General features: G+C 39.8%; 1 non-coding gene across 1 annotated transcript; it reads right to left on the bottom strand.

The window, feature by feature from the left end:
- Positions 1-10,215: 10,215 nt before the first annotated feature.
- trnai-uau (transfer RNA isoleucine (anticodon UAU)) lies at positions 10,216-10,309 on the bottom strand. Its single transcript has 2 exons — positions 10,272-10,309; positions 10,216-10,251 (listed from the first exon to the last, which is right to left on the bottom strand). It is a non-coding gene; the product is annotated as a tRNA-Ile (tRNA).
- Between the last annotated feature and the right edge of the window lie 3,470 nt (positions 10,310-13,779).

The raw sequence follows: 13,779 nt of genomic DNA, 5'->3' as shown, positions 1-13,779 counted from the left end.
AGGGTAGGACCTCCGTTTGACAAACCTCCGCATGTACTCCGGAGGTTATATCTGAAAGCGCTTCATGAAATGTTTCTTGTGTGCCACCTTAGTAATGAAAAACCTTTTTATATCCCATCAATATGTACTAACCCAGCTTATATTAATTCGCACAGATAGGAGGGATAATTACTCTAACTAGCTTGTTCCTTGCCATTCCTTGCCTTTACTGCTTTTTCTTAGCTTGTTCAATAATTTTCCCCTGTGCCATTACACTTTTTTACTCATAACTCTATACTTATGTAACCTGACTCTCGCCAGATGAATTTCGTTCCGCCTAGCTCCACTCATCCATCTGGGATTGATCCATTGGAGTGGTGCTTCAGAAGGCTGGGCCTTATCAAAAATCCTTGCATATGATTGGATAAGCCACTTGTCCGTCATCTATTGACGTGCTACTTCAACCACTCACACCTCCCTGCGTCCTGATTGGCACTACCATACAATCTGGTGCCGAAATCACTCTCAACGGAACCGATCCCAGATGGATGTGAGTGGAGCTAGGCGGAACGAAATTCATCTGGCGAGAGTCAGGTTAATACTTATGGACATTAAAGGAGAATTCAGGTGTGATATTTACCTAAAGTGTGTTGAAACATGATACCAGACAAGCCGAGATGAGCTATGAGACATACGTTCACACTTGTTATCATGTTTCAACACACTTTAGGTCAATATTACACCGGAATTTTCCTTTAATGTTTGGACTTTTTAATATGTGTGGATTACCTTAAAGGGGTGGTTCAGGATTTTGGACATAGGACCTCATTTCCAAGTAAGCAAGTGTGAAGTTGTGGAGACCGTTTTCAACACGTTTCATCCAGTCCTTCTAATTGCAGAGTTCGCAGGTGCTAGGCTAGCGCAAGTCAACGGTATGTGTTAGCCTGCCACTAAAAACAGTCTTACCCACTCCAAAGTATACCCGAGGCAAATTCCAGACAATCGATGTAAATGTCTGTGTTGATAGAATAGTGTAAGTGGCAGGCTAACACATACCGTTGACTTGCGCTAGCCTAGAACCTGCAAACTCTCCAATTAGAAGGACTGGATGAAACGTGTTCAAAACGGTCTCCACTGATAAATATCACACTTGCTTACTTGGAAATGAGGTCCTATGTCCAACATCCTGAACCACCCCTTTAAGTTAATACTAACGTCTGGTGAAAAATTCATGCAAATAGCCAAATTGGAAGTATACTTAAAAAATGTGTTCAATACTTATTTCCCCCCTGCTCCCAAATGGAAAATGTACAGTTGTTGTCATCCACAAATAGACCCGAGGTTGTTGTAAGACCAGCTTCCCTTTTAGCTGTGTTATAAGGAAAAGAGGTTATTCAATGTGAAAGTGAGGTTGTGACATGAAAAATCTTGCACAATGACTTGGGCCAATATCTTCTAACTGGAGAGGCAAACAACCTTGAAATGTCCCACCATCAATCATAGAGGAGGCTACTAAGCATGTGCAGAGCAAAATTACTATGGTAATCACACTTGCTGCATTTGTATGTGTCTTAACGGTTACCATTATGTTGTATCTGTATGACCACAAGATATGCTATTCTTATAGGTCATATTACACCACTATTCGTAATACTCATGACTGTCAGTGGATCGACAGCTCTGTAAAATCCTGGTGCAGGTTAGACACACACCTCAGCTGATCTATTTACTTTCTTTCATTGGAATTCAATTCAGACATGCCTGTTTAGATATTATGGAAAAGTAAACATAAAATAAAATAAACGCTATAGTATCAAACACATTCGCCAGGAATGCCCTTGACATTTTGAATGTTGATCAGTTTGGTATTTTTACATGACATTGTGATTGACATTGTCTCTATCTAGGAATCATATCCTTAAGATGACAGGTGATGGAGTTTATCATGAAAATCTGCACTTCAGATCTGTGCAATAGTTTTTCAAATCTGCAAGCTTTAGGTCATATACCTTTCTCAGGCAGAGTAGTTCATATGTAAGTGTCCAGAGCAAAATCTACACTATGAACATCAAGTGCCTGTGAAAATGTCGAGAAACGAGAGAGAGAGGGAAGGGGCTTTGTCAGTATTGGCTAATGGAATGTGCAAACCTACTTTTTGACTGACCACTGCCCCCTGCAGACTAAAATGAAGTTGGTTCTCCCAACTGATGTGTTAAATATTCAGTGCAGAGATTGAGACAGACTGTACAGTATTGTAGTATGTCGTCAGTATTATGAAGTAAAAGTGATTCTCACAAAAGCACGTCTGTCTGGTCTAACAGACGTTGGGAGTACTACTTTTTGTTATCATCTTGTTATAATTACCTGAATTCAACTTCCAAACACTAATATACTTTTAACCAGGGGTGTAGTGGTAAAATAAGAGGTGGATAAACTATGAATTCTGTGATCACGGTACGGTGGACTGCGCCATGCAGTATCACATTTTTTAAAAAGCCATTCAGAACATGTTTAATGTTGGTGGAGGTTATCAATACCAGTGGTTAACAATACCAGTGGCATTCCTAGAGTGTTGATGAGTGTACATATTGTGAATGTGGATAATACAATTTTGAATGTTAAAAGTTGCAATTGGTGGATAAACTCTAAAAAGAGGTGAATAAACTCTATTTCTGAAATTTCAGAGGTGGATAAACTTGCGTTTAGCCTCCACTACAACCCTTCTTTTAACCTTTGATATACATGGAAATTATGTCATTCTTACAACTGGAATTTAACATTATCCAGCTATATGTTAAAAACATAGAAATAAAATCAAACAATTACTATTATTCAGCACGAGTGGTATACCAAGGTGCAATAACATGGACTGAAATGCTAAAAATTATGTAAATATTAAAAAGATTGGAGGCCATTGATGTATGTGTTTGTGTATTGTTGTTCTGATAAAAAAAAGACTGGAATATCCATTTTGACTGGATATTAAGGAAAAAAAGATGGTCTCTGACTTCTCACTGGCACCGCATCTTGGTCTTTCCGTTCCCTTCCCACGACCTTACCATTCTTCTGCTTCCCCAATGCAACTAAAGAGAAACTATTTGTGTGTGTGTGTGTGTGTGTGTGCCACCTAGAACTAAGCATATGTATGTATTATTTGAATAATTTCAAAATCAACAAATGTCACTGAAAAAAAATTCAGAAAAAAGCAAGAAAGACATTTGCCATTACATTCCCAAATATTCCACAATCACTCTCTTGTTCTGTGTATCTTTAACTCACTGCTTACCTTCTGTGTGGATTGTTGACATTAATGGTGTTGACAGCATTTGAACGTTTCACACACTCCACATAAAGGTTAAGGCTTTTGCTTCTCAATTAGCCAGCAGTCCTGTCAGCCTGAGTTACGTCTCTCTCTCTCTCTCCCCCTCTCTCTCCCTTTCTCTCCCTCTGTGTGTGTGTGTGTTTTAGTGACACTCTCAGTCCCTGCATCAGCAATTCTTCATAAACAATTACAAAGAACAATGCAGTTGTCATTAAAACTGTCATTAAAATTGTCAATCACTTTGTCTGGAATGACTTCAATTAAGTCCTTAAAACAAGGCCCATAACTCAAAAACACTTCTCTTTTTGTGTAACTCTCTCTCTCTCTCTCACTCTCTCTCTAACTATCTCTCTTGCCCCTCTGTCATAGTATCACTGTACAAGGGAATGCTGGTCTCATTCAGAAAAATAGGCTAGCCTTGTTGTTTACCAATGGATGGAATTATGTTTAAATTGACCATAGGATTTACACAGGATTCCAAAGGAGTTATATTTGGGATAATGGGGTTGTCATGCATCATATGTGATTTTGATTCTTTAAACTTAACTTCAGCCCTAAACTGGTCAATTGCTTATTTGACCCACTATCAGGAGGTGACAGAGGGCCGATGTCCTACTTCAGGCCTTCGAGAGAAACTGTGCCAAAGCCAAACAAAGCCCATGTGACCCAGATGCCACTCTGCTTAGAATGCCTCCTCATTGTTCTTTTGGAGTCCAAGGAGCTCCATCTGCCCAGAGAAAGAGAGAGAGTGAGAGAGAAAGAGAGAGAGTGAGAAAGAGATAGAGAGAGTGAGAGAGAGAGACAGACAAAATTGCAGATGAAAGTGAGGCTTACAGTGAGTAAAATTGAGTGGCTTGAAACCATCCCATCGTGCAAAGAAACCAGCACGTAGTGATGAAGATGTAAACCATATAGCATAATTTAGGCTTTGCATATGTGTGTGAGTTGGCGTGTGAGTGCATTCTGCCAGTGTGTGTGTGTGTGTGTAAGGGTTTAGTATCTGACTAGTAGAAGGATTTAGGATTACATCAACCTCACATCAAGATTACTCTCCTCTCCTTCATCCTCAATAAAATATTATTATTATTGTCGTTGTCATTTTTGTTATTGCTGTTGCTGACATCCGATTAAGTCCGGTCTTATTAATAAAGAACTCATCAGATGTCAGCTCTATCACACTGAGGATAAAAGAATGTTTTTTGAGACGGGGAACAGCGTCTCTGGGGGAAGTCTCGGAGTGATTTTCTACTTTTAAATACATGCCGACAGGCTGGAATAATACAAGCTGCATGGATCAGAGACTCTAGATTACAAGAGACGCTATCATGGCCATCTCTGGACAGTGTGACGTTAACTGAGACCTCATTCTCGGGACTCAGAGGAACTTGGATGAACATGTTGATGCTCAGAATTGGATGTCACTCAAAGCTCAGCTCTGGGCAGGGAAGCGTGTCAGTGCTCTTGTCATAGCCTTTAGTGTGTGTGTGTGAGTGTGTGTGTATGTCTGTGAATGTGTAAGCGTTTATGTGTGTGTGTGTGCGTGTACATGTGTGTTTGTGTGTGTGTGTGTGTGTGTACGTGCTTGTATGCATGTGTGTGTCTGCAAGTTTGAGAAGGGCGCAAGTGTGTGTGGCTATTTTTTCGGAGGGGATTAGTGTGAATAAAATTTGATCAATCTTCACTGATCTCATGGTCTTATCTGAGTGCTCAATCACAGCGCTGCCCTGAGCCTCTCCCCTTCTCACCACCCTCATCTGGAAAGTGCCGTGATTCCCGTTATCCTGTCCTGCCACTCTTATCCTCCTGATTGCTCAGAAAAAGAGATCCTCTTTCTCATTAGAATATCAAGTCCCCGCGCCGCAAAAAAAAAGGACAGTAGCAGCTTGATCGTCTTATAGGGTAGCTGCAGAGACAAATTAAAATTTGTCATGTCTAATCTTCTTTCAGCGCCTGTTCCAAGTGCAAGTGGTCCACATTCTTAAATCTGCAGGATGATCCCCGTTGTTTACAGAGCTAAGCCCACTGAGACCTCGGCGCCTGGGATTGGGTTGTTCCGAGGGAGCGGCACACAAAAAGCTGCTCTCTCTCTTTCACTTCCGACAGATCAGGGAAGGGACATGTAGGTCACATAATTACTGCCTGTTCCATCTTCTCATACTCTTAACACACACACACACACACACACTCTAAAATGGTGTAGTATCCCATGCATATTTGTAATACAGGTTGTACTGTAAGTTCGGACAGTGGATATGCTTAGGAGATAAAGGTGAGAGGTTGAGAGGTTAGGTCATGGCTGAACATGGCATGAGGAGCTTTGTGATCAGAACAGGCTGCAAAAGAATAACTCACAGCTAAAGATGGGATTTTCAAATGTCATCTTCTCCCCATGTCATTCTCTCACGGTACCAGCCACACAGAAATTACATCAATTCAGAGGTCAGGGAAGGGCTATCATATATGCCTCTATGATGATCAGTTCATGGTGTACGCAGCATAGACAGAGGAATGAAGTGTGAGTCCCCCACAAGGCAGAGAGGGACAGTCCGAGCTGTGCGATGCAGAGATGGGAGAGAGGGACGCTAAAACTCAAGAGTGTACATTGTATCTGCAACATTTTAGTGATATTCGGCTGGACATTGAACAACCAACCAAACCTATTCTTAGTGACAGGAAAACAATATTGTGTGTTTGTGTATGCACACATGTGTGTGTGAGTTCGTGCAAACTGAACGTGGGTTAAGGCCATTAGTTTCACTCTGTGGTCACCGCACATCAGTGGAACACACACATTTTAGGTGGACAGGGGGCAGAGGAGCAGCGCAGTCAAGTGGCCCAGCTGCAGGATTTTGTTGGGATTTCTGGGAATTAGTGCATATTAATTGCGGCTGCTGTGGCAGCCTATATGGAGGGCTGAGGGATAAGAAGCAGCTGCTCAGTTAAGTTCAACAGATTATTCAGATAAGACACTGAATTAAAATAAATAAATAAATAATACAGGAGTTAAGAAGTGCAGGGGGCTGACATAAATGTCATTCAGATTTGCACAGGCATTTACATGTCTGAGAAGATGAATCTCCTGACTGATAGGCCTAGTAATGCAATCTTTAGATCACATTAGAGATTTCTGGACACTATTGTCTTTTTCAGTGTGAAAACACAAAGCAATGTGGACACAAACTTGCCATAAAAAGAGAACCCATGCAATCTTAGGTCACAAGTCTGTGTGTAGCCTTTTTTGTTCGGCGTGTGTTCAAGTGTTTATAAACGGATACGACGCCTGGGCAGGTGACTAAAGTAACGAAGCGAGCCTGGGTGCTCTCACATCCCCACTCATCGCGTTCCCACTCCCTGCCTTCCCCTTGCTGTTATGAATATTTAACACACACTGTAATGATAACATGTTTGCATTGTTCCGACTGCTGAGTTTGAATTATTTACTGGTGGCTCGCCTCTAATGCGATTGTGGTCAAGCTCGGACCGGCACTCGGTCCCCGCTTCTCCACCAGTCAGGTCTATTCGGCTCGGCCGTGTCGCCGTGTCACTGCAGTTTAGAGGCAGGCGGGGGTCAGAGTTCGCCCTGCCAGCTTGCGTGAGTGAGAAAACGGCGAGGGCCAATCAACCGTGAGACAGCTTTTCACTTCCAGTGTCCGTGACCATTTTTTGCTTGCGCATTGTGCATTAAACCAGTCAACGGAAGGCCTAATGGGAAAAACATCAAAGTTTCATGTTCTTTCTGTTCTGTTTGCTGAGTGACTGAGGTGGAATGAGGATCTCTTAATGGTCCCTGAAAATTATTATTTTCTGGCCATTGAAATTTGCCTAAATTGTTTGATGCCATTTTCACTGTGTCATCTGGGATTTAATGCTATAAGGTATATTATAATTTCACTTCTTGAAACACTGATATTATCTTAGAACAGCTATTTAAGTTTCTATCAGTGTTTTAGTTTGGACCAATGCGCCTGGATCTAACACAAATCTGCAGGCCCAAAGAGATCACACTCTAATTGCCTAAGTCATGGTTCCATGCAATCTAATCTTTCGCACGTGAAACAATACCACATGCAAAATGCTGTTGGAGGCCAAAACTGCAAGAGTGCTTTATTACAAGAAGAAACATCATAGCAGAGAAAACCCTGCAGGACAGCCTGCAGAAAGTGTTTTCCTTGAAGTAGGCTGTTTTAGGCTGCCATAAATGAACAAATGTGTCAGGTTGCATGTGTAGCCTAACAGTATTACTCCTCTGCATCGATAAACAGATATTCCAAGGTGGGAAGTAACGATTTTGGTAATAGTCCTTGACCCAGAGGGGGTGGTTGGTACCATCTGAGGGAAATAAGTCTCATGGTGATTTTTGCCACCTAGGAAATAAGTGATAGCATTGCAGTAGCTTTTATTGTTTTATCACCATGTTTATGTCTATTATACACTTATGCAGGGATATATTACAGGTGAATAGCCCACAAATCTTAACTAATATAACCCACAAAACTTCCACAGCTGATTATTTACATTATGTCAATATGTTTTTGTATTGGATGCTTTTCATGTTGAATTGTATGTATAAATATGTAAATTAGCCATTATCTAATAAAATATGTATAATTTGCCTATGCAATAATTTCAAGTACAGAAATCTTAACATTGAATAAAGTCAGGTTCAAATTTATTTTTGTATTTCATTTGGGTGACATGCTATTTCTGAAATTCCTGAAATGCTGTATTTTTAAAAATGTCTTCATAAATTTGCTGAAATGCTATATATGTTCCAGAACTTGTATTTACTTTTCATGCTATAGTTACACATCATATGAACAACCTCTTCTATGAAATCCTCCAGCATATAGGAGTATAATGGACACTTTAGTGTTTGTAAGTGGAGATTTCTGGTTCAGAGTTGTGAAAATGGTGATAATTGATTTGTTTTTTTTATGGCTGTTGGAAGTATTTTTGATCGAATCAAAATACCCAAATTCAAAAGACACTGTAATAACATTTCACTCTAATATGTCCAAAATGAAAAACAAAAACAAAAAAGAATTTTGAACCAGACCATATCCAGTGTTCTGGTTTCTCTACTTAAAATGTATGCAAATTATTGCATATTTCAGTAGATGATGGTTCATTTACATACTTATATACATAAAAGTTCAGGAAAGTTGCAATACAAAAAAATATTGACTTAATGTGAATAATCGGCTGTGGAAGTTTTGTGGGGATATATCTATCTAAAACTTTAACCTATTCACCCGTATGCTATCCCTCCATAGACTTACAATGGACATAATGATGCTGATAAAACACAAAAAGCTACCCCAAATGCAATGCTATCACTTATTGTATAATTCTAGGGTGATATACCTTGTCAAAAATCACTATGAGACTCATTTCCTTGAATGGTACCGATTCACCAACATTAGGGGGTCTGGGTAATATTTTCAGGTATGTGCAGGCCTACTCTACGTATTTCCTTTTCTTGCAACATTTTACTTTCACTCCTCTAAATTTTAACATAAATCTCCAGTTTTTACCCCTTGCATTTTCAAAATAGATTACTTTTCTTTTAATGCATTTGAGTGAATTGTTGTAGCCTAAAATTATAGATGGCAGACAGATATTAATCTAAATGCACAAAAGGACCAGAGTGCCAGTTTGTCTAATGCTGAGAAATGATTAGGCCTATGTGGTATATACCACCGTAAAAATAATGCTATAGGTATACACTTAAATTAAGATTTGGGGCAAAGCTTTATCAGAATGTGTGGTTGTGCACCTACTGTGACACAGGGTTAGGATAGCATTGCAGTGAACTTTGCCTAAAGAGCTGACAAAAAAATCCTTCAAAAAGTCTAAGACACTTTTACTTTTAGCCTATACTGTCAATACATTTCAGACCCCATAATTACTTTATTATTGCCATGAGTTTTTAGTTTTAGCATAAGTAGGCCTGTGATTCTACTTCAGTAGGCTATAGAAAGTGTGCATTTTTGCCATACACAGGTCTTTTTCTGCTGCAGACTTTCTTTAGATTTACTCTCAGGGTTCCCCTGACCCAAGCTTCCCCTGAGCTTACACTGACTCCTGCTGGCAATGCAGTGTAATGTTTTAGGTGTCTAATCTGACAAAGTAAAGAGATATCCTGGAGGATGGTGCTATGTTGCTTATTTTAGTGAAGGCCTACTTGCTTGATGATTTAGTAATTTATGTAGCTAATACAGTCTTGATTACTTCAACAAGGGAAGTTTTAGTAACCTTTTAGATGGTGTTTGATGTTCACCAGTAGGCTATCTATACATAGGTAGGCCTATATCTAAATCGTTACACATCATGTTTATGCATTGGTGGGTGGCATTTAATTAAAATGACAAAGAAATCGATGGATGTCAAGAGCTACTGATTTGTGTGACTGAGGCACGCAAAAAAATGGACAACACTGCCATCTAGGAGTCATTTAGTTGCTTTGTAAATGCCGCCAAAATACGCCTATAAATATCTCTGTTTGAAGTCTGCACACAGAAAAGTAGACTGGAAAGCCAATTAGGGAGAGAAGACTTAAATGGCAATTTAATGAACTATTACTAAAAGAAGAAAGAATATCAAAAGAACAAATTAGTTATAGGCTAGCTTGTGTTCAGAGCGCACTTTTGGGTAGGTTAATGGACTTTGAACTTAAATGTAGCATATGGAGGAAAAACCAGCAGACCGCATCCATCTCAGAAGCACGCTTAACACAATTTTATCATCCTACTGCACAGTTATTCGCATTATAGGCCTAACCAATAACACACTGCACAAATTGCTTTCTGCTTCAATTGGTGCAGCTCCTAATTTAGTGACTGTATCGGCAGTGGATGCTGACTTACCACGAGATCTTCTGGAGATTTCGTGGAGTTGATGTCAATGAAAAACTCTGCTCCAGGTGAGGCTCGAACTCACAACCTCGGCATTGCTCTGCTACGTACTGTCGTATAAGTACCGCGCGCTAACCGATTGCGCCACTGGAGCTGGTTTCCCATTGGGTAAAAAATAATTTCATGAGAATTCAATCAAAAATACTTTTTATTTTTAGTAGATGGTGTCATACATCATTGTAACTTAAAACTGTTTTTGTTTAGTGTGTGAGGTACGTGATTAAGTACAGAATTGAGTGTTGTTTACGAGTAAGCCTGTAGCTGGACTGATCTCTCAGTGTCAGTGGATTGGCTCTACAGTTGAGGTAGCGTACATTTTCTGAGGACATGAGAAGGACAAAATAAAGGGAAGTTCTACACAGTTCTACACAGCAGTAGACAGTGAGCTGTTGCATTTTCATCAACCCCACCCAACATCGCATGTCGCCACCTGTCGGGACTCCGCGTCAAAGCATAGGGTATTTTTTATTCATAGCCATAATGTTTCAAAATAGCCTACTGAAACAAAAATATCATACTAAATGACTTCACTTTATTTAAGTTATTATCAAGAAGATTAGCCCACTGGCGCCAATGTTGTTGCGCATTGGTCCTCAATGCAGAAAACTAAAGACCTATTTCATAGCTAAGCATGAACTGAATTTCCCCAGCTGAATGGATCCAGTACAAGGTGAAAATGACTGGCACTGCAGCAGTGACTACATGAGAAGAAGCTTTGAGAGCCTAGAGCCTTGACTTATTCCCCCAAACTAGTCTGCATTTTGCCCAAGTAGGAATTGCACTATACTACCAGCCGTCTTGAACTGACACGTAACTGTTAAAAACAGCACTCACTGATGCACTTATTCTTACTGTACTCTACCATTTTTTAAATTGTCCTAAAATTGTTGAGAATTGCTTTAAAACTTAAACTGTTTACCATGTTGTTAGTCGCTTTGGCTAAAAATGTGTCAGCCAAATGTAATGTAATGTAATGTATGCTGTGCTGTGCTGTGTATCATGCCACAATGTGGCAGCAAGTGATCAACTCTTTGGGCCCTATTTTAAAAATCTAAGTGCAATCCACTTATACTAGCTTAATGGAGGAAAATGGTTAAAGGGATTGTAGTCAATTAGTAGGAAATCATTTAAGTTTGGCCCCCTTCCCCTTCAAAGTCACCTTGTGCAGTGATACACCAGTCTCATTCATTAGGCGCACCATCTGCAGAATGTACTGGATATCTTCCGTTGTGTTAAAACAGGGACCCATCAGCCTCATCAGACACATCACAGGGACCGAAATCCAGCCAGTAGTAAAGGTGTGGAGCAACAATAGTTTGCAATAACTTGCATGTTTTCCACACATTTTGAATATGCGCATCAGGATGGAGCAATGCCAGAGCGCCACAGTTTAATTAGTTTGTGCCGAATTCTTCCTCAGACGCCTAAGAACATTAAAGTAGAACTCAGCGTTGACCTGCCGATGACCTGAACTGTGGCGCACTGGCATTTTGTTGTTTCACACCACCACTTCCTTCATTGGGCTCTACTTCTGCCTGTTCCTCAAGATGAAGTTCAAGCTTAAGGGTCGATCCAGTATGAACTACAGATGATGATGGACATGCATAAAGACCAGGACCATGGGTTCCTAGCGGTGCAAAACACTTTGGGCTCTGGATGGGAAAATGGAAGATCTCTGAAAGATACTTAGGTCTTACTCGCAGGCACTGCTTTGTGCAAGACTGACTGAGTGTTTCATCAACTGCTCTTCCAAGATCAATATGGTGCTTTGAAGAGAATGAGGTGAATTAGGAGATCCACAATTGATTTGACTTAACACTTTGTCTCACTGCTTAGCTTGAATTAAGTATGCTAGCTACTGTACGTATGTATTATCAGAACGGGATGCATTCATCTATGAAGAAGGCGGATAAAGTAGAAGCAGAATTGATGTAATGATGTACCTATGTTTAGAACATCATGTGTGTTATTGTAGTGTTGTATGCATTCATTATGGAAATTCTGAGATGGTACTCACTGATTCCACACAGAATGACCCCATACGTTAATAAGTTATCATTGCTGGTTTGGCAATGCTGACATTTTTATGATCTTGCTGTAACTTTGTAGAAATTATAACATTTTACTTGTTAGTAGTGGTACTTATAGTAATTAGTCCAACAAGCATTCTCTATTTATGCCTAGTTACTTGAAAGTTTGCCATTCCTGATATAGTGCCATCTTTGCAGGTGGGGGATATTTCTCCATGTCTCTGAGTTGAAGCTATTGAATTATTTGCCTTCACTTACACTAGAAATCTAATATCATATAAAATGCATTCCACCCATTCAAATTCTCAGTGTGCTTTAGTATTTTTTTTATTACATTTCAGGTGCTCTGAGACAAACTCTTGCTCTGAGTTTTTATCTGATTTTTTTCCATTATGCAGTAACATTTACAAGACCGCAATGTGGGTTTAAACAAGGTTTATGGGCTGAGTGATTGTGATGTGTATTGACTGGTTTTTGACTGGTGATGTGTATTGAATGAGATTTTCAAAGCAGGGAATTTTCACTGTCACCTCAACCTGACTCTGTTGAGGAGAGAAAACGTGTTACATTTGAAATCAATGTCTGTGTTCATTGACGAGGTGAAGGACACCAGGGACCACAGCTGTTAAGCTGCACAAAGCCAATCACTCACCCTTGAGAACCACCATTTCATCGATCTAATAAGGGATCTACACCACCCTGTAGAAAGCAATATTCTCTCCTGCTATGTGACAAGATGTACACAGCTGTAAATATCCTGGTGAACTGCTGTTCAACATTGCTTTTGAAAAGTGTTTTCTTTGTTCCTATTTAATAGCAAAAGGAAAACACTTCAGAACACTTCAGAACAGCTACGTATCAAAAAGTCTGTCCCTGCTGTTACTCTTGTTTACAACATTCATTTCCACCCGTCTGTGGCTTGGGCAGACAACAGTGCTGTAGCAAAGCTCTCTGTTCTTTTTGGTTCATGTATAGAAATAACCAGGTTGAGATACATCAGTCAAAGAGGCCTGCACACATGCCTCAGGGAATTCATTCTTATAGATGGATGAACCTGTACATCCCTCAGTCGTCACTATTTTTTATTGATCATATTTTTGTATCTGCAAGGTGTAGCAGGTGCTGTAACACACACAAAAACAACACAGCTGATGAAAATGACACATAGGAAATGATACATTTGATGCAGTGAGACATTTAAATATTCTCTGGATTTGTACACATGTTGTCACATATAACTAACAACATTTTATGCATTGTTAACACACATGTACAGTATACAGCCTTACAAGCTACAAAGCATTAATGTGGAAACAATATAAAAAAAAACAGCTAGCCAACAGCCATAATACTAATGCATTGTACTTTCTTCCTTCTGTGCATCATTTTATATTTTAATAAAGGAAATTCCCTTGCAAAAATGATAGTTCCATAGCTTAGGACAGACACAAGATTAAAAACACACCACGTCCCTCCAGCCAAAATCACACTGAAATGTCTCACTGTGGAGTTAAGTGTGTAGTGTGAGGGGAAT

This window comes from Alosa pseudoharengus, unplaced genomic scaffold (genome assembly GCF_046254945.1).
Source record: "Alosa pseudoharengus isolate Yale_2024_CS ecotype anadromous, Long Island Sound unplaced genomic scaffold, YU_APseudo_1.1 YU_APseudo_1.1_scf_20, whole genome shotgun sequence".
Taxonomy (NCBI): Eukaryota; Metazoa; Chordata; class Actinopteri; order Clupeiformes; family Clupeidae; genus Alosa; species Alosa pseudoharengus.
The sequence above is the reverse complement of the archived record's forward strand: the minus strand, read 5'-3'. Positions and strand labels throughout refer to the sequence as shown.